The 21,780-nt window shown below is 38.3% G+C and overlaps 1 long non-coding RNA gene across 4 annotated transcripts in view; it reads right to left on the bottom strand.

Moving 5' to 3' along the window:
* Nucleotides 1-21,780, bottom strand: part of LOC135275360 (uncharacterized) — a 407,690-nt gene that overhangs the window by 40,905 nt on the left and 345,005 nt on the right. For 3 of the 4 annotated variants that reach the window (XR_010342953.1, XR_010342954.1, XR_010342951.1), the window contains one exon: nucleotides 11,718-14,087. This is a non-coding gene — a long non-coding RNA (uncharacterized LOC135275360). The remainder of the gene's footprint in view (nucleotides 1-11,717; nucleotides 14,088-21,780) is intronic. The other variant, XR_010342952.1, reaches the window with a different exon arrangement.

The following is a 21,780-nucleotide window of genomic DNA, read 5'->3' on the forward strand; positions in this document are numbered from 1 at the left end:
GGGATCGCAATTCCTCATCAGTAACGGAACAAGGCTTAATGGAGAACAAGTGTGTTCCAATAACAGAAGCAAGTTTCAAAAGGTGGGTGATAAGAAACTTCTGTGAATTAAAAGAACTTGTTCTAACCCAATGCAAAGAAACTAAGAACTTTGAAAAAAGGTTTGATGAAATGTTAACGAGAATGGACAATTTAGAGAGGAATGCAAGTGAATTGATGGAGCTGAAAAACACAACACGAGAACTTTGCGAAGTATGCACAAGTTTAAACAGTCGAATTGATCAAGCAGAAGAAAGGATATCAGAAGTCGAGGACCAGCTCAGTGAAATGAAAAGAGAAGACAAGATTGGAGAAAAAAGGATAAAAAGGAATGAGCAAAGTCTCCAGGAAATATGGGACTATGTGAAAAGAGCTAATTTACGTTTGATAGGTGTACCTGAATGTGATGAAGAGAATGAATCCAAGTTGGAAAATACTCTTCAGGATATCATTCAGGAAAACTTTCCCAACATAGCAAGGCAAGGTAATATTCAACTCCAGGTAATACAGAGAATACCACAAAAATATTCTTCAAGAAGACCAACCCCAAGACACATAATTGCCAGATTTATTAGGGTTGAAATGAAGGAGAAAATACTAAGGGCAGCCAGAGAGAAAGGTCAGGTTACCCATAAAGGGAAACCTATCAGACTTACAGCAGATCTCTCAGCAGAAACCCTACAAGCCAGAAAAGAGTGGGAACAAATATTTAACATTCTTAAAGAAAAGAACTTTCAACCCAGAATTTCATATCCAGCCAAACTAAGCTTTATAAGCGAAGGAAAAATTAAATCTTTTGCAAACAAACAAGTACTTAGAGACTTCACTACCACCAGGCCTACTTTACAAGAGCTTCTGAAAGAAGCACTATACATATAAAGGAACAACCAATATCAGCCTTTCCAAAAATATATTAAAAAGCAAAGAGCATTAACACAATGAAAAATTTACACCAACTAATGGGCAAAACAGCCAGCTAGCATCAAATACCAGTATTAAACTTATATATATTCTAATTGGATAAAAAGCCAAAACCCGTTGGTATGCTGCATGCAGACCCATCTCACATGCAACGATACACAAAGACTCAAAACAAAGAGAAGGAAGATTTACCAACCAGAGAGTAAAAATAAACAAATAAACAAAAAGCAGGAGTTGCAATTCTTGCCTCTGATAAAGTAGACTTTAAAGAAACAAAGAGCAAAAGAGGCAAAGAAGGACATTATATAATGGCAAAAGGATCAATGTAACAAGAAGAGCTAATGATTTTAAAGATCAATGAGACAGAAAATTAACAAGGACATTCAGGACTTGAACTCAGACCCAGAACAAGTAAACTTAATAAACATTTACAGAACTCTCCACTTCAAATACACAAAACATACATTACCACCTCACACCTATTCCAAAAGTGATTACATAATTGGAAGTAAATCACTTCTCAGTAATCGCATAGTATTTCATAGGTTTAAATGAAATATTGGTTGGCTGCTTGTTTGTTATTTTCTTCCCTTATTCCTTCCTGTCTACATCATTAAGTATAATTATTGGTATAAAAGAGGTTTTCAATACCCAATTCTAAACTGCATTCTAGCCTGGACAAGAAAGCAATACTCCCATTCTCTCTCTTTTTTTCTCTTCCTTTTTCTTACTCTTCTTCATTCTTTTTTCTTTCTTTCTTTCTTTCTTCCAAAAAAAAAAATTATTAGCCCTTAGAAATTTTATTTCTCTTTTAGAACTGAAAAATCTGTGATTTATGTTTCTGATTTTTGTACATAGTGGCAAATACATTTTGATATTCACCTCAGTTACATTACAGTTACATATCAGGGTATTTTAATGTAGAAATTATCAGGTTACATTTCTGTTATTGGATATTTGGTCACTGATAAGAGATCTGCCACTTCTAAATTCCAATATGGCAGGTAACTAAATCCAGCAGATTTTCTATTTATAAAATCTTATCCATCACAATGACTTCAAGCTAAGAAGAATGTGATCCTTCAATTACATACAATTTATCTTCTCTACTATCTACAAAACAATTGGAATAAACATTAAATTAAAAAGCTATGTCTTCAGTTTAAAAAAAAACCCTGAATGAAAATTATTTCCATAATCAACAATAGAATGCTTTTTTGTTGTTGTTGTTATTGCGCCACTGCACTCCAGTCTCATGATCTAGTGAGACTCCATCTCTAAACAACAACAACAAAAATTCAATTCAATTCAATTTTATTTTTATTTTTTATTTTTTTATTTATTTTTTTTTATTGCATTTTAGGTTTTGGGGTACATGTGAAAAACATGCAAAGTTGTTGCATAGGTGCATTCATGGCAGTGTGATTTGCTGCCTCCCTCCCCCTCACCCATATCTGGCATTTCTCCCCATGCTATCCCTCCCCAACTCCCCCCCCACTGTCCCCCCCACTCCCCCACAACAGACCCCCGTGTATAGTGCTCCCCTCCCTGTGTCCATGTGTTCTCCTTGTTCAACACCCTCCTATGAGTGAGAACATGTGGCGTTTGGTTTTGTGTTCTTGTGTCAGTTTGCTGAGAATGATGGTTTCCAGGTTCATCCATGTCCCTACAAAGGACATGAACTCATCGTTTTTGATGGCTGCATAATATTCCGTGGTGTATATGTGCCACATTTTCCCTGTCCAGTCTATCATCGATGGGCATTTGGGTTGGTTCCAGGTCTTTGTTATTGTAAACTGTGCTGCAATGAACATTCGTGTGCATGTGTCCTTATAGTAGAATGATTTATAATCCTTTGGATATATACCCAGTAATGGGATTTCTGGGTCAAATGGAATTTCCATTTCTAGGTCCTTGAGGAATTGCCACACTGTCTTCCACAATGGTTGAACTAATTTACACTCCCACCAACAGTGTAAAAGTGTTCCTATTTCTCCACATCCCCTCCAGCATCTGTTGTCTCCACATTTTTTAATAATCGCCGTTCTAACTGGCGTGAGATGGTATCTCAATGTAATTTTGATTTGCATTTCTCCAATGACCAGTGATGATGAGCATTTTTTCATATGCTTGTTGGTCTCATGTATGTCTTCTTTTGTAAAGTATCTGTTCATATCCTTCACCCATTTTTGAATGGGCTTATTTGTTTTTTCTTGTAAATCTGTTTTAGTTCATTGTAAATTCTGGTTATCAGCCCTTTGTCAGATGGATAGGGTGCAAAAATTTTTTCCCATTCTGTTGGTTGCCGATTCACTCTATTGAATGTTTCTTTTGCCGTGCAGAAGCTGTGGAGTTTGGTTAGGTCCCATTTGTCTATTTTGGCTTTTGTTGCCAATGCTTTTGGTATTTTAGTCATGAAGTCCTTGCCTACGCCTATGTCCTGAATGGTTTTGCCTAGGTTTTCTTCTAGGGTTTTTATGGTGTTAGGTCTTATGTTTAAGTCTTTAATCCATCTGGAGTTAATTTTAGTGTAAGGTGTCAGGAAGGGGTCCAGTTTCTGCTTTCTGCATATGGCTAGCCAGTTTTCCCAACACCACCTATTAAACAGGGAATGCTTTCCCCATTGCTTGTTTTTGTCAGGTTTGTCAAAGATCGGATGGTTGTAGATATGTTGTGTTGCCTCCGACACCTCTGTTCTGTTCCATTGGTCTATATCTCTGTCTTGGTACCAATACCATGCTGTTTTGATTACTGTAGCCTTGTAGTATAGTTTGATGTCTGGTAGTGTGATGCCTCCCACTTTGTTCTTTTTGCTTAGAATTGACTTGGTTATGCGGGCTCTCTTTTGGTTTCATATGAAGTTTAAGGTGGTATTTTCCAGTTCTGTGAAGAAGGTCATTGGTAGCTTGATGGGGATAGTGTTGAATCTGTAAATTACTTTGGGCAGTATGGCCATTTTCACGATATTGATTCTTCCTAACCATGAACATGGAATGTTTCTCCATCTGTTTGTGTCCTCTCTTATTTCGTTGAGCAGTGGTTTGTAGTTCTCCTTGAAGAGGTCCTTTACGTTCCTGGTTAGTTGTATTCATAGGTATTTTATTCTCTTTGTAGCAATTGTGAATGGCAGTTAGTTCTTGATTTGGCTCTCTTTAAGTCTGTTGTTGGTGTATAGGAATGCTTGTGATTTTTGCACATTGATTTTGTATCCTGAGACTTTGCTGAAGTTCCTTATCAGTTTCAGGAGATTCTGGGCTGAGATGATGGGGTCTTCTAGATATACAATCATGTCGTCTGCAAATAGAGACAATTTGACTTCCTCCTTTCCTAACTGAATACCCTTTATTTCTTTTTCTTGCCTGATTGCTCTGGCTAGAACTTCTAGTACTATATTGAATAGGAGTGGTGAGAGAGGGCATCCTTGTCTAGTGCCAGATTTCAAAGGGAATGCTTCCAGTTTTTGCCCATTCTGTATGATATTGGCTGTTGGTTTGTCATAAATAGCTTTTATTATTTTGAGATACGTTCCGTCGATACCTAGTTTATTGAGGGTTTTTAGCATAAAGGGCTGTTGAATTTTGTCGAAGGCCTTCTCCACATCTATTGAGATAATCATGTGGTATTTGTCTTTGGTTCTGTTTATGTGGTGAATTACATTTATAGACTTGCGTATATTGAACCAGCCTTGCATCCCCGGGATGAATCCTACTTGATCATGGTGGATAAGCTTTTTGATGTGCTGTTGTAATGGGCTTGCCGGTATTTTATTGAAGATTTTTGCATCTATGTTCATCATGGATATTGGCCTGTAGTTTTCTTTTCTTGTTGAGTCTCTGCCAGGTTTTGGTATCAGGATGATGTTGGTCTCATAAAATGATTTGGGAAGGATTCCCTCTTTTTGGATTATTTGGAATAGTTTCAGAAGGAATGGTACTAGTTCCTCTTTGTATGTCTGGTAGAATTCGGCTGTGAACCCATCTGGACCTGGGCTTTTTTTGGGTGGTAGGCACTTAATTGCTGCCTCAACTTCATTGATCTTTTCAAAAAACCAGCTCCTGGATTTATTGATTTTTTGTAGGGTTTTTCATGTCTCTATCTCCTTCAATTCTGCTTTGATCTTAGTTATTTCTTGTCTTCTGCTAGGTTTTGAGTTTTTTTGATATTGCTCCTCTAGCTCTTTCAATTTTGTTGATAGGGTGTCAATTTTAGATCTCTCCTTGCTTCTCATGTGGGCACTTATTGCTATATATTTTCCTCTAGAGACTGCTTTAAATGTGTCCCAGAGATTCTGGTATGTGGTGTCTTCATTCTCATTGGTTTCGAAGACCATCTTTATTTCTGCCTTCATTTCATTGTTTATCCAAACAACGTTCAAGAGAACATTGTTCAGTTTCCATGACGCTGTGTAGTTCTGGGTTGGTCTCTGAATTCTGAGCTCTAACTTGATCGCACTGTGGTCTGAGAGACTGTTTGTTATGGTTTCTGTTCTTTTGCATTTGCTGAGGAGTGATTTACTTCCAATTATGTGGTCAATTTTAGAGTAGGTGTGATGTGGTGCTGAGAAGAATGTATATTCTGTGGATTTGGGGTGGAGAGTTCCGTAAATGTCTAATACATTTGCTTGGTCCAGGTCTGAGTTCAAGTCCTGGATATCCTTGTTAATTTTCTGTCTCGTTGATCTGTCTAATATTGACAATGGGGTGTTGAAGTCTCCCACTATTACTGTGTGGGAGTCTAAGTCTCTTTGTAAGTCATTAAGAACTTGCCTTATGTATCTGGGTGCTCCTGTATTAGGTGCATATATATTTAGTATCGTTAGCTCTTCTTGTTGCATTAATCCTTTTACCATTATGTAATGTCCTTCTTTGTCTCTTTTGATCTTTGTTGCTTTAAAGTCTATTTTATCAGAGATGAGAACTGCAACTCCTGCTTTTTTTTGCTCTCCATTTGCTTGGTAAATCTTCCTCCATCCCTTTATTTTGAGCCTTTGTGTATCCTTGCATGTGAGATGGGTTTCCTGGATACAGCACACTGATGGGTTTTGGCTTTTTATACAATTTACCAGTCTGTGTCTTTTGATTGGGGCATTTAGTCCATTTACGTTTAGGGATAATATTGTTATGTGTGAATTTGATCCTGCCATTTTGATGCTAGCCGGCTGTTTTGCCCGTTGGTTGATGCAGATTCTTCATTGTGTTGATGCTCTTTACCATTTGGTATGTTTTTGGAGTGGCTGGTACTGGTTGTTCTTTTCTATGTGTAGTGCCTCTTTCAGGAGCTCTTGTAAAGCAGGCATGGTGGTGATGAAATCTCTGAGTACTTGCTTGTTCACAAAGGATTTTATTTTTCCTTCACTGATGAAGCTTTGTTTGGATAGATATGAAATTCTAGGTTGAAAGTTCTTTTCTTTAAGGATGTTGAATATAGGCCCCCACTCTCTTCTGGCTCTTATGGTTTCTGCTGAGAGAACTGCTGTGAGTCTGATGGGCTTCCCTTTATGGGTAACCTGACCTTTCTCTCTGGCTGCCCTTAGTATTTTCTCCTTCATTTCAACCCTAATGAATCTGACAATTATGTGCCTTGGGGTTGGTCTTCTTGAGGAATATCTTTGTGGTGTTCTCTGTATTTCCTGGACTTGAATATTGGCCTGCCTTGCTATGTTGAGGAAGTTTTCCTGGATAATATCCTGAAGAGTATTTTCCAGCTTGGATTCATTCTCTTCGTCACATTCAGGTACACCTATCAAACGTAGATTAGGTCTTTTCACATAGTCCTATATTTCTTGTTGACTTTGTTCATTCCTTTTTACCCTGTTTTCTCTAATCTTGCCTTCTCGTTTTATTTCATTGAGTTGATCTTTGACCTCTGATATCCTTTCTTCTGCTTGGTCAATTTGGCTGTTGAAACTTGTGCATGCTTCGCGAAGTTCTCGTGTTGTGTTTTTCAGCTCCATCAATTCACTTATATTCCTCTCTAAGTTGTCCATTCTCGTTAGCATTTCATCAAACCGTTTTTCAAGGTTGTTAGTTTCTTTGCATTGGGTTAAAACATGTTCTTTTAGCTCATGGAAGTATCTTTTTACCCACTTTCTGAAGGCTGATTCTGTCATTTCTTCACACTCATTCTCCATCCAGTCTTGTTCCCTTGCTGGTGAGGAGTTGTGATCCCTTGTAGGAGGAGAGGTGTTCTGGTTTCAGGTGTTACCATCCTTTTTGCGCTGGTTTCTTCCCATCTTTGTGGATTTATCCACCTGTCGGCTTTGTAGTTGTTGACTTTCTGATTGGGTCTCTGAGTGGACGTTCTGTTTGTTGTTGATGAAGTTATTTCTGTTTCTTAGTTTTCCTTTTAACTGTCTGGCCTCTCTGCTGTAGGACTGCTGAGGTCCACTCCAGGCCCTGCTTGCCTGGGGATTACCTGCAGCAGCTGCCAAACAGTAAAGGTTGCTACCAGTTTCTTCTTCTGCTTTGTCCCAGAAGGATACCTGCCAAATGTCAGTCTGAGCTCTCCTTTATGAGGTGACTCTTTGGATATACGGGGGTCAGGAGCTGCTGGAAGAAACAGTCCTTTATATTAGATCAGGTGCTGAGCTGTGAGCCCCGTTGTTCATTCAGAGCTGCTGGGCTGGTAAATTTAAGTCTGCAGCAGCAGAACTCATAAACCCCCTTTTTTTTTTTTTCCCAGGTGTTCTGTCCCAGGGAGTTAGGGCTTTATGAGTTTCTGCTGTGCTGCTTTTTTTTTTTCCTTCAGGGCTGCCCTGCCCACAAGGAGGCAGCCTAGTCACTCTCAGCCTGCAGAGGCTTTGCTGAGTTGCTGTGGGCTCCGCCCAGCTGCCATGTGAACTTCCCTGCAGTCCTGTTTATATGGGTGTAGTTAGAGCTGCTTCCACAATGTTGGCCCGCCTCTGTAATCACGGACTTTCTCTGTAATGGCGGGTTGCCCCGGCAACGGTGGGTTGCCACAGCAACGGTAGGCTGCCTCAGTAATGGCGGACGCCCCTCCCCCACAGAGCTGGACTGTCCCAGGTTCAGCTGTGCTTGCTGTGAAACTCTCAACCCAGAGCATTCCCAATTGCTGTTTTTTTGTTTTTGTGGAGGTGGGACCAGCCGGGCCTGATCTCCTGGCTCCCTGCCTCAGAGCCTTTTATTTTTTTGTTGAGTGGTCGACCCTCTCCCACGTGTCCTGGTCGCCTGTTGAATAGGCACTGGGATCTGTGTGATTTCCCATGCGGCGACCCACTGTGCCGCTGAAACCGCGGCTCTGAGATTTGTGGTGCTTTTTTTGCCCAGGAATCTCCTGGCCTGACTCCCTGTTTCAGCTCCCCTTGCTGGCTAAGTGGGAACACTGTCCCGTTTACTCTGCACCTGGAGCCGCTGCGCCGGGGCGCAGGCAAAACAGCCGCGCCAGCCAAAACAGCCATGCTGGCGACCCGTGGGGTTCCTCTGCCTGTGAATCTCCTGGTCTGTGGGCAATAAAAATCCCTCTGGAAATGCGGCATCCACACACCCTCTGCACTTTCACTCGAAGCTGCAATCCTGAGCTGGATCTAACTGGCCATCTTGGAATTCCTCTCCATTTTTTTATCTTTAAAAAGGAAAACACTGACAACTGAGAAACTGGTTCCTTATAAAATTCTTATCCATTTTCCCTCTTTCATTCTTTCTAGGTAGTGATGATGTCACAGATTCAACTCTAGTGTCTCATCAAGTTCTGTAGCCAAGAACTAGAAGTACTTTGCGATTGCTCAAATTATAATGAATATCAGATAAAGCATTTGCTATCTCCTGTTCTCTATTTTGGGAGGCCATAAATAACTGAGCACAGGCAGACCTACCCACTGCAAGCAACGCAATTCATTCTGGAAGTATGACTATGGGGAGAATAGTCTTGCAGTTTCAGTAATGTAAGTGGTAGTCACATAAGTTATTTTCTTAACAAGCCAAGTTGACCAGAACATCATGACCAGCCAAGGTTCCTCTTGTGAACAGCATTTTCCCTCCAAAATGTCTACTATACATTGGTGCTATTATTTGCCATCCATGTCTGGTTAACACTGAAATAGAAAGGCAAACCAATCATTTCTCATAAGACTTTTTAAAATAACTTGCACAATAATCAGACAACTCTCAAACGGCCTGTCCTGAGATTTAAGACACAAGATTCTTTCAGATAAATAAAATGGAAACACTACTTCCAACAGCCCAAAGAGAGGTTTGTTGATACTGGTTTCCTTCAAGCTTTCCTGTGATCAAATCAAGTCAACAGAACAAGTGTTTCCCAGCTTCAAGAGATGGTTAGCTCAGGGAGCAACACAGTTTACACAGGATCAATTGCCAAAGTGCTAGCTTCAGCTTGGCTCCACTTCCCTTATGAAAGGAAATAACGGAAAGTCTCCTCACATTGGAGATTCAGTTAAACCTGATTCAACTATTTAGACTGTGACTACCCAGAATGAAGTGAAATTGAAACATAGTTAATGTCACTAATGTAATCCCCTTTGCTCCTGGACCTCAATGCCTTCCTTCTTCCTAACACACACACTTTTACCTCATTAACTCATACTTAAAGACCCAGTTCAGTCCTCTTTTTTGAGTCCACCTCCTACTCAGTGGATGCCTCTACTCAGTGTTCCATAGAACCGTGTTCACCACTATCATATGACTTACAATTTGTTATAAGTTACCTTTTTGTTTTCCTTTTGCATTAAAAAGACTGTGAGCTGCTTAATGGCAGATATCTTATTTTATTCATCCTTATAGTTAAGCACCCAGTTTTGTTCCTGGCCAATAATTATTTGATACAAGAATGAATTAAGGAATCATACTAAAAGATTCACTTTGGAGTCTCAACATAGCTAATAAGGTAACTTTTTTAGAACTGAGGATATCTTTTTTCTGTTATGCTGAAACCCACAGCCTGAAAGTACAAACTGAGATTACTGACTCCACTTAACTTTTTGCAGATGCTGTAACTTCCCTCCAATTCTTCCATGGAAAGTGCTGCTCCCTAGTATCCACTCAGCCTGTCACATCAAGGAGGCAGAGTGTGCTTTTCCTGCTTCCCCACAGCCATTTCCATGCTTCTGATCTATCGTCTTGTCACTTCCTTGAAACTCTCCATTCATTGGCATTGCTCTTGTCCACTTTATCCACCATCTACCAACATTCAGTGCAGCCTATATATTCTCTCAAGACTTTGTTAATTGGTTACGGTTGTATTAGTCCATTTCACTCTGCTAATAAAGATATACCCAAGACTAGGCGATTTATAAACAAAAAGAGGTGTAATGGACTCACAGTTCCATGTGGCTAGGGGGGCCTCACAATTATGGTAGAAGGCGAAAGAGGAGCAAAGGCACATCTTCCATGGTGGCAGGCAAGAGAACGTGTGCAGGGAAACTGCCCTTTATAAAACCATCAGATCTCATGAAACTTGCTCACTATCACGAGAACAGTGTGAGAAAATCCGCCTTTGTGATTCAGTTACCCCCCACCGGGTCTCTCCCATGATGTGTGGGGATTCTGGTAGCTATAATAAGATAAGATTTGGGTGGACATGCAGCCAAACCATATCAATAGCTATTCTCTTCTTTAGTCTTCCCCATCATCTTAGGCAACTCCACTACCCACACTGAAAAATCATCTAAGCGCCAATTTCTTGACCTCCTCTGCTTCATGTCTTATATACAAACACTAAGTCTTGATTCTTTGATTTACTTGCCTCTTCCTGTCTGTCTTCCCCTGCAAAGGAATGCTGATTAGGAAAGGGGGAAGTGATTGTGTAGAGAAAGGGGTTTCCCTGAGGCTAGGAATCCTAGGCGAAACATGAACCATGGAACAGAGGGAAATTGGTAATTCATCTTGGGCAAGGAAGACCAAGAAAGTAAATATGGGTTCAAAATACCAAGTACAGTGAAAGAAGATAAAATTAGTCTGAGTGGTAAAAATCTAGAAAGATAAGACAGAAGTAGTCATGGTTTTCAGCAATCCCTTAGTTGCCAAAAAGATCCTGTAACTGTCAGTTTTTCAACTTACTCTCACATTTGCCCTTTTCACCCTCATTCCCACCTCTGGAGACAAGCCTGACTCGGCCAGTCAGTCTTAAGACTTTTGTGATGTAGAATAAAAGGAAGGGTCTAAGGAGCCAGGAGAAAGAACTGGGGAAAATTAGTAGGAGGAGTATGAATAGGGCTGCTCTTCTTGAGGGCTGGATTGACAGCAGGAAATGGTGGAGTGGGAAGTAGGAGGCTCCAGCAGGAACCTGGAGAATTGAAAAGGAAAGAAAAAAAATTCAAAAATCAGATCCCTATATGTCTTCCAAGGAATGCAAATGGAATTCCTCAGTGAGTGTGTGTGTGTGTGTGTGTGTGTGTGTGTGTGTGTGTATCTGTACTTCGCTTTAGGTCTGAACCATGTAGGTCACAACCTCAATTAACTTACTTTGTAATGCAACATGGAGTTTTGGTATCAGATAGCAGATTAGAATGAGCGAGGATTTAGGATGCAGAGTATTCCATGGAGTGGCCAGCTCCTGAGTGAGCAGAGAGCTGAGAAGGCACAGAACCAAGTTGGGCAGACTCAACCTCCCACTACTGCTAGTTTGCAGAGTACTAATCCTTAACCTGGATCAACCCAACCATCTGTTTCTGTGGGCTTGCTCCCAAACTACCAAATGCAATTGGAGAAAATTGGCTGAAAAACAAATTTACAATTTTCAAGCTCAGCTGGACCATCCGTGTTGCTCAGCAATTCTTTTACTTACCCATGATTGGTTCCTTTTTCCATTTTCAATAGCAGCTTTGCCAATATGTTATCTTCTTTTTCAGGACTCCAACCCACTTTCTCCATTCATCCATGCAATTCAACAACCATTTATTGAGCACTTACTATATAAGGGTTTGTAGACAATAAAAAATAGTCACAAATTCTTCATCAAAAAAGGCAGAGTCTATTTCCCTACTTCCCACATATGGCCAGGCTACCTGATTTCCTTTGACCAATACAGTGCATCAAAAATAATGTTGCACTACTTTCAAGTAAGGTCTCAAGAGTCCCTGCAGCTTCCTCTCACCCTCTTGGAACTCTAATACCACCAGGTTCCAAAAGCCCCAATATTGGCTCCTTGAGGATGAAAGACACCAGAGATGAGACACACGGTCAACTCAGCTATCATAGCTAAACCCAGCCACCAGCCATCCCATCACCTAAATACAGCCACCTGAGGGAGCCCAGGTGCGACCTTAGCCCAGGCCACAGAATTCATTATTAGTGATTTATTATGCAGTACTTCACTCTGGCCTGTGAACTCCCCTAATCCACTGGACATGAACTTCTGGATGTATGTCTAGTCAATGTAACTTCTGCTTTAACAGAAAAACACTGAAATCACAGTGGTTTTATATAATAGCAGTTTATTTCTTCCTCTTTTAAGTCTAATCAGCTGCTGACTGACTTTTCAAGATCGTTGCATTCTGTCCTTTAGGAACACAGGTTTTTTTTCCATTTGGTGTCTCTATCTTGTCTAAATCTTCAGAGTCCCTTCCATTAAGCCAGAAAATGGGAGACACTTAATGGGAGGCAGACAATATGTGAGAGAGGAAGTAGAAGATTACATGAAAATTTCTTAAGGATCAGGAGTGAAATACCATACCTCTACCCACATTCTCTCATCTTGACAAGGGCATCTCAGAAATAGTCTATATGCCTCAGAAGAAAAGAGAATTGGTTTTAGTGAATATAGCAGTCTCTGCAATTATCTACCCTTTGTCACCAAGTGGATATTTCACTCTTTATTTCAAACATTGCCACTCTCCCCAAAAAAGACAACCTAGCAATTCATCCAATCATTCTAATCAGCTCAAAGGTCAAGATCCCTGGGCCACATGCAATATTTTCCCTTAGGTCTGCGAGAGGTTTTCATGGACCAGCAATTTATATACTAAAAAACAATCTCTGAATGGCGGAACAGGGAAAGAATTGTTGCACTAAAAATCCTCATTTGGAAAAGGAAAGAGTGAAAAATATACAGCAGTCACCAGTCCCTAGCAATTCTGAAATTCTGCTGGGTGGGCAGGAAAGCCCTTTGCCCTGGAGTAAGGAAACATCCTAGATTAGACTGATTTTATTCTCTGAAAAGAACTCCCTCGTCCATTGTTCTCCATTGGCCCTGGATCCACCATCTCTGGAAGATTCTTCCATGTCCATTATTTTCCATGGCTATATATGAGATGGGCTTTTGGGGATAAGCCTTCTTTGATAATTTTAGTCGTTTTAAGAACTTCCTGCTAGGGCAAACAGAGTTTGTATTCAGGTTTGAAAAAATCAAAGTCCTTTATTTTTTCCTTTAATCTCATGAATTTTTAGCAGCACAATTCACACAAAAACTTAGTAAGCTTCTGATCTATTTGCTTTCAGTCCCTTCCAAATACTAGTAGCCTAACAATTCTTTCCTCCATATAATTCTTCAGCCTACATATTTCTTTGCATCTGTGTATTTCTTTGCTATCTCACTTTCTTGTTATTCTCTTTCATACATTAATGGAAGCTATCTTGAGCTTTTTTGAAACAAAAATTTCAGCATAAGGCTGAGGCTTTACTTTGAACGAAAAGCCTTATTGAACCTCTATTGCCCAAAATCTCAGTTTTCTCTCTCACCGTTTGAGGTACAAAAGCACTCAACTTTGCTAGCCCTTATAAGACCTCTGGTTTTTTCCCCATTCCTTCTAGCTCTGCTTTAAAAGCAGCCAATTCTTGCCTAATCTCATTTCTTTCTTGTAACACTTAGGGCAGCTAATAGTGGCCAACATGCACTCTCACTTTGACCCTTTTCAACAATTTCCTCTAGTAACAAAGTCAAGGTCCTTCCAACACCCTTTTCTGTCTCACTCTACTCCATTATTTATCAGCTTCATCAATCCTGTCTATGGTCCAGACCTCTGAGCTGCTCCCTGTTGCCCAAACATTCCATGTCCTTTCACATCACACCTTTGCCTTTGCCGATGTCTGGTGATTAAAAATTCTGACATAAATTTAAGGTTCTGCTTAAATATACCTCCTCTAAAGTTGTCCACAGCCGTGTCTCATCCAGTAACTTCTTCATCCTCTGTTGTCCCAAAGCAACTTGTTTTCAATCCTAGTAGAATACAGAATGACATTATTGTTATAGCTTACATATTTATTTTTGTCCCTCAACTTAACTCTTTACCATTAGTTACTAAACAAGAAGCATTTGAGGTTAACATATCTTTATGTCCCTGGTATATAATATGGATAGTGAGAGCTCAGTTAATATCTGGTAAAATTAAATAGATGAATAAAAAGTTAACAGTATTCTAGCCAATTGAATAATTCTGCCCACCCACATCTCATCAATCACCATGACCAAATCAAATATGCAACAATCTACCCTCATGGTTAATTAGGCCAAAACAACCAAGTCCAGGATAGGACAATCAGATCATTTTGCAATGAGAGAACCATTCTAATTTTTTTCAGAATATTAAAAGAGAGAAGTTCCTAACAATGCACAGATGGCCTAAAAGAGCTAATGCACTCTATCTCCAAAGAGTAGGCACTTTATTTTCTTGTTGCCATCAAGACTCATTATCTAATTTTGTGTATCTGTCTTAAAGTTATAAGTACAGACTGTTACTTTAAAAGGACAGTTTTTGGCAACTGTTTAGAACTACTTTATTTAAATGCATGAAATCATGAAAATGTAATGCATTTTCAATGAATGAAATCATTGAGAAATGTGGAGAGGCATAGAAAAATGGATATCTTTAGATGATTCTGGTTGATAGTACTTTGGGTTCTTGTTCATAGCACAAAGTTCTTGAAGAACACAGAATCCTATTTTGTGATGGATACAGTTATGTATGTAACATATTCCATTACGTATCTTTCATTTCCCACTCATATTTATCTTAATGATATATTGAATTTTAATAATTTCACATGAGATTTCTGGTTATGCTTTTCTATTTTTTCTTAGACCAATGGCTTTTTAGAGCCAGAAGAAACCTAAAAATCATACAACCCAATCCCCTTATTTTGCAGAAACTCTAAAAGGTCAAGTAACTTGCCCAAAATTGAGTAATATGAAAACAGTAAGATTAACAACCAGGTTTCCTGAATCTACCAAAAATGGAAGTGGCATGATAAAACTAACATTTACCAAAGCCATGTTAGGATTTGTTTGTTCTACTTTCAGTTCAGTTCAATTAAATTTTTTTTTCATCTATAAGTCATTGGGGAGAAAATATAATACTGCTTTACTAAATTAGCTGAGGACTATGTATAACATATGTTTAACATAATTCTACCAAGGTATCTGTGACTTTTAAGATTCCTGTTCTTAGTCTTGATATTTATTTCATATTTCAACACTGTTTGCTAATACACACACACACACACACACACACACACACACACGTACACAATATAGTAGCCCAGGTTAACTGGCAGATGCTTCCTTAACTAATGTTCATGCCAAACAACAGTCTTACTCTGCCTGAATGCTTCAGATGCAGCAGTCACTTTTTTTCTTGGTGATTTAATCACTTCCTTCCATTTAATTACTTTGCGGATTAACTGTGGGCAAATGTATTCCAATAATAGGCCAATCTACAAAGAACAGGAAGCTTTCCTTATGGTCCCAAGGGAAATTTAGCACTTCCGATTGTAACTGCATTACAGTTCTCATGTTTCTTTTAGCCCTTAAGCCATGTGTGTCACCTTGCCTCTTTGAGTGTAAAAAAATGTCACGGGTTGCACTGTTTACATGCTAGCATTTGTACACAATTTCTGGCAGAGTAAAGATGGCTCTTCTTAATCCAGGCCATACAGGAAGCTATTTCTTTCCAAATCAAGTCATTAATGCTTAAACAAGCAAACACTACAGCCAAGACAAAAATCAATTTGCAAAAATGGGAGGCTTTTTTCCAAACACTCCAGCAGTCGTTGGGGAAGATGATTTTACAATCTAATGCTTTAGAGTATTACTGTATTAGGTTAGGTCAATCCTATTTTTCTAGTTGGATTTATTTTGAGAGTCAAGGTGATTAATAGTCTTGAATACTATCAGCAGTGTTTCTATCAGCAACGTTTTCACTACCAGAAGAAATAGTTTTTCTTCTAAATAACAAGCATAGAAATCTGTCCAGTGACCTTCATTTGACCTCTTGGCCACATGTGCCTGAGTATCTTTCAATGGTTGAATGCTCTACGAGGGTGGTTTCCAAACTTTGCTGCACATTAGAATTACCCAGGGAGCTGTTTAAAATCCCAATGTCTGGGTTGCACCCAACCCAATTAAATCAGAATATCTGAAGGGTGGGAGCCAGCATTATTTGTTAATAAACCAATGTGCAGAAAAGGTTGAGAGCCAGTGACTGTGACATTTCTGACTCATATTGCTTTCCAGTAGGTAGACTCTAAGAGTGAAAGATAACAAGAAATTTTTTTTCTCTGTTCTGATTTCCAGATTTGTAAAATCAAGAAATATTAAAAATATATTTATTTGGGAGATATGTTTATTAAAATAGAGGAAAACATTTACATCAATAGTCATGAAACAGTTTATATTCTTTGATCTATTTTAATCCAGAAATTTGTTTGAAAAGATAATCAAAGATACAAAGATGCATGCCCATAGCAATGTTAAATTTTAAAATATTTTTATTAATATGTCATAATTTAATGACTTATGAAATGGCTGTGTAAAGAACTATATTTTTATTAAATGTGTTTCATTACACAGGAAAGTCCTCTAAATATAATGTTAAGTATAAAAACATAACATATATCTGTATATATCATATATATGGACATATACACCTACACATACACATCTGTTTTATATATCCTATCTATATATCATATATATATTACATTTGAAATTATCTACATGGAAAAATATATATAAATGCCTCAATGCAAAAGAACATATCTGTAAGGTCACACTTTAAATAAGAAAAAGGCTTTACTCTGTACAGGCTAGTGGTGCTGGGCAAAGTAAAGAGAGACTTTTTCTTTGTATTACATGTACTTCTTTATTGTTTGCATTTTTATAATATTAGAATGAGATTATTAAAATATAAAATAAACAGAATTAAAACAAGCCAGAAAAGTAAACATACTTTAATACAGAGAAAAAGACCCAGCAAAATGCAAATATAAATGGCATCTCTGATTTATCAGACAAAAATATGTTTTTGTTTTTATTATACTTTAAAATTTTTTCTTGTGATTTTACTAAGCATCTATTATTTTATGATGTGAGAAATAAAATATATTGGCCCTAAAAATAGATTACTGGATGAACAGATCCTCATGTTTGAAAGGATTAATGACATTTCAAAGGGGCCCCTGCATTACTAGCCAGGCCAGGAATAATTTTGTTCCCCATTCAGGTTTTTCCACTAAGGAGTTTAAAAGCACATTAGAAAATGTTATTCAAATCTTGATAATCCAATCATCATCTTTAGTCTATTTCAAAGGTGCCTTTTCCAGGGCCATTAGCCTGCATATTTCACAATTCTAAAAAAGGAAGAAAGGTTCACAGTGAAGAGACATCTGAACATGTCATTCTAATATTCCCACAGTTGAAGCATACAGATTCTTCATGAGAAAATCATAACTAAGATCAGCAACTACCAAATAAGTAAAGTGTAAATTATACCAAAACTGTGCTTATTAGCATAACTTCTATCAAGAACACTTGATTTTGAGGATTTTCAAAAAGGCATGGTTTAAAGAGGTAAAAGTCCTTTTATTTATTTGTTGAAATTTACTTAAAATGTGAAGATACGCTCTCTTGATACAATAATGGCTATTCTAAGAAACAATTCAGAAAGTTTTAGTGGTTTAATGCCATAAAAATATGTCCTTGTTCATACAATATTTCAATGTAGGTATTATTAGGGTAGCCTTCTAGGAAGTGATTCAGGTTCCCAGGCTCCTCCCATTCCATAGCCACACCATCTTCTGGGGCCTGGGAATCTTCCACTTCCAGCCAATTGATGGCAAAAGAGAAGATGGAGAAGGTTCACTGATGGACAGAGAAAACACATCACTTCCGTTCATATTTCTCAATGGACATACAGTTGCATGTTTGTGTTCCCTTCCCCTAAACTTATATGTTGACACTCAAACCCCTAATATGAGAATATCAGGAGGCAGGATCTTTGGGAAGTGATTAGGTCATGAAGGTGCCACTCTCATAAATGCAATTAGTCACCTTATGAAACAGATCTCAGGGAAATCCCTCACCCTTTCCACTGTGTTAGGACATGGCTGTTTACAAACCAGGAAGTGGCCCTTCACCAGCCATGGAATCTGCCAGTCCCTTGATCTTGGACTTCCCCAACTCCAGAACTGTGAATAGTAGGTTTCTGTTTTGTTTTTTGTTTTGAGACAGAGTCTCACTCTTTTGCCCAGGCTGGAGTGCAGTGGCGTGTTCTCAGCTCATTGCAACCTTTGCCTCCTGGGTTCAAGTGATTCTCGTGCCTCAGCCTCCCAAGTAGCTGGGATTACAGGTGTGCACCACCACACCCGGCTAATTTTTGTATTATTAGTAGAGATAGGGTTTCATCATGTTGGCCAGGCTCGTCTTGAACTCCTGACCTCAAGTGTTCTGCCGGCCTCAGTCTCCCAAAGTGCTGTGATTACAGGCGTGACAGGCATGAGCCTCCATGCCCAACCCGTTTAACTAATATTTTGCAATCAATAATATGTGGTTATCAGACAACCCATTTATTTGGTTTCCAAATTTCTATAATCACAATTATATATTGCCTTATAGAATTGTTATCATCGTAATGATCACTCACCTTCCCGGTATTTTAATAAAGATAGCATTTACACTTAAGATTATAATAATCTCATTGGTCACTCCATGCCTGTAGAAGTAGGTCTTATAGTTTCTTTCTTGCCCCTGTACTTCCTGTAAAGCAGTTAAACACTGCCTGTCACAAAGCCCCAGTAAACACAAATGCCACCAGGGACTATTGCTGGGCAAGAGAGTAGAAATGGATCTGGTCCGACCTATCACTGCTACTGGAAAAGCATATGCCCTCCTGAGGGTGAGTCATACATTAAGACTAGTCTATTTTTATATCTTTAACTTTTATAGCCCAGATGAATCCGGTGTAACTTTATTATAATAATTTTAACCCTGTTGTTTAAGTCCATCACCATTCACTGTTGTTGAGATAGAAGTCCTTTGGTGGTATGGAAATATCTAAAAATATTGCCTTTGAATGAAGACCAAAATAAATATAAAATAGTTTTCTATTTCTGTAAGACATAAAACTGTTCTCTATTATCATATCCCATTTCATACCAGTGGCTAAGAAAATACAATACTTAGATGTTTCTTTGATCTACATTTGGCTTATGTCTTTTTGCCAGAGCTGCAGGCATTTCTCAATTGTGTTTGAGAGAGAAAGAGAGGGAGAATCTGTGATCTGCGAACATACTCTTAAGTGATACAATCAAAGCTCTGGTGCTGTTTTATTTAGGTTTACCACAGACCTTGGTAAGAGATTTGATGCCTCTATTATTTAAGCCCTTGTCCGAGGCCATGTTATGGCCACTGTTTCCTAAAATATTCTTAAAATTTCATCGTCATTAACAAATATATAATAATCACTTATATAAGGCACTATGTTAGGTAACAGGACAGCAATTGAATGTGGGGAGGTCCCGACAAAGAAAAGTAAAAGCTGCAGCATTTTAACAACCCAAATTTTAGGGGTAACTGCCAACATGTAATCGAAACATTGCCCTGCTATTAACATAAGCTGCAGCTGCATAGAAACTTCATTCTCCAGGTTCAAGTCCATTATTCTATCTACTGCCTCCTTATTACCTGCCATCAGTGTTGGTCTCTTTGATGGCATAGTTGCAGTGTTTTGCATTGAAATTATCCCTAACTTGAGTCATCTAAACAAGATCTCTCAATCTTACCCAAAAACTTTCCTCATTGTTGTTTCATAACATATATAACTTCATCTATTTCATCTTATTGAAGCTGCTATAGGCATTCTTCCTTCTCTGCGGTTTTCTCACTACAGAATATACCATGTGAAGTTTTATTTTAATGTAAAGAGACCATTCGCCTATAATCTCAGCAATTTGGGAAGCCGAGGCAGGCAGAACACTTGAGGTCAGGAGTTTGAGACCAACCTGGCCAACATGGTGAAACTTCGTCTCTACTATAAATACAAAAGTTAGCCAGGCATCGTGGCACCTGCCTGTTGCCCCAGCTACTCGGAGGCTGACACACGAGAATCGCTTGAACCCAGGAGGCAGAGGTTGCAGTGTGCCAAGATAGTACCACTACACTCCAGCCTGAGCCACCCTGTCTCCAAAAAAAAAAAATTGCCTTTTCTGATCTATTTATAGGGACTGCCATGAAACTGCTATACAAGTCTCTATTATCAATGGAAGAGTATTATCTGCTCACAATAAAACTAATAAATAATTTTAGAATATAAAATCAATTCTATTTTCATCAGGTAGAGCTATCCTTTATAGATTAATTTTCTGGGTAGGACATTTCCAGGGACTGCTTTTTATTGCTGATAAATATAGCTTGCTTATTTAAGCTCTTTACCTTGTTCTAACCATGCTGAGAGATCTTATGAAGCAAGAAGCTTTATAATGGCACAGGCAGGTAATGGGCTGAAAGCTCTGGACAAACTCTTATTGGAGGCACCATGATCAGATAATAAAGCAACCACAGTAACTCAAGGTCAAATGATCCTTAATCTAAAAACAATCTCTAAATGACATAAGAACAGCTTTAACTATAACCCCCACTGCATTTGAGGTCCTATTTCATCTATCTGTAGAGCAAAGTCAATAATATGAGAATCATAAACCAAGCAGGGCTGCAAATCCTCTTATGCTACCTGCTAGAAATGAATTGAGTGGGAGAAAGCATTGTTTTGAAATTTCACTTATGCAAAGAAATAAGAAAATAGTTAATAAGGTGATTGTTCTGTGTAAGCAGTGGTCAAATGATGTTATTTGATGGGAATTGTTTTCTCTGCTTGCTTCCTGAACCCTCCATTTAACATTTCTAGGAAACCATTCTGATGGAAAAGGTCAAATATATGCAAAAATGAAATTAGGCCTATTAATCATATTTTGTAACTAGATAACTTGAACATTTTTATTCAAAGATAAGCTTTCTAATTCTACCCTATACCTTTTAGTTCCTCAGAATTTAAAACAGAAATTAACTTCAATGACTCACATTTCTGTATAGAGTTTTATGCCTCAGAATATGTTATACTTAAATTTATTTGTATAACTAAATAACTAAAAGGAAGAAGCAATTATTTGATAATGTTTTAAAAAAATGGAATTTTAACTTCAGTTTGCTAGAGACCAAAGAACTGCAGACTTATTTCTTCTCAAACTTTAATGTGAATACAGACCACCTGGATATCTCAGTAAAATGCAGATATCAGTGTAGCAGTTTTGGCATAAGTCCTGAAAACCAGCATTTCTACCAGGCAACCAAGTAACACCTATTCTCATCCAAGGTTTACACTCTGAACAGTAAGATTATAGAATTTTGTATTATACCTGTAGGGTTTCTAAAGAGGGGACAAGTGAAATGATAGGACAAGTGGAAAATTAATGTTTTAGATCTATTTTCTTATTCTACACTTTCATTTGCATACATATACATATCTAATGTTTTAAAAAGCAACTAAGGAGTGTGGTTTGTCCTTCTGAATATGTAAAATGATACAAATGCAAAATGATCACTATTATGATTTGTATTAGGCTTTGTATCTAATACACCTCTT

This window comes from Aotus nancymaae, unplaced genomic scaffold, assembly GCF_030222135.1.
Source record: "Aotus nancymaae isolate 86718 unplaced genomic scaffold, 86718_ANA_hifiasm-v0.15.2.pri h1tg000016l, whole genome shotgun sequence".
NCBI lineage: Eukaryota > Metazoa > Chordata > Mammalia > Primates > Aotidae > Aotus > Aotus nancymaae.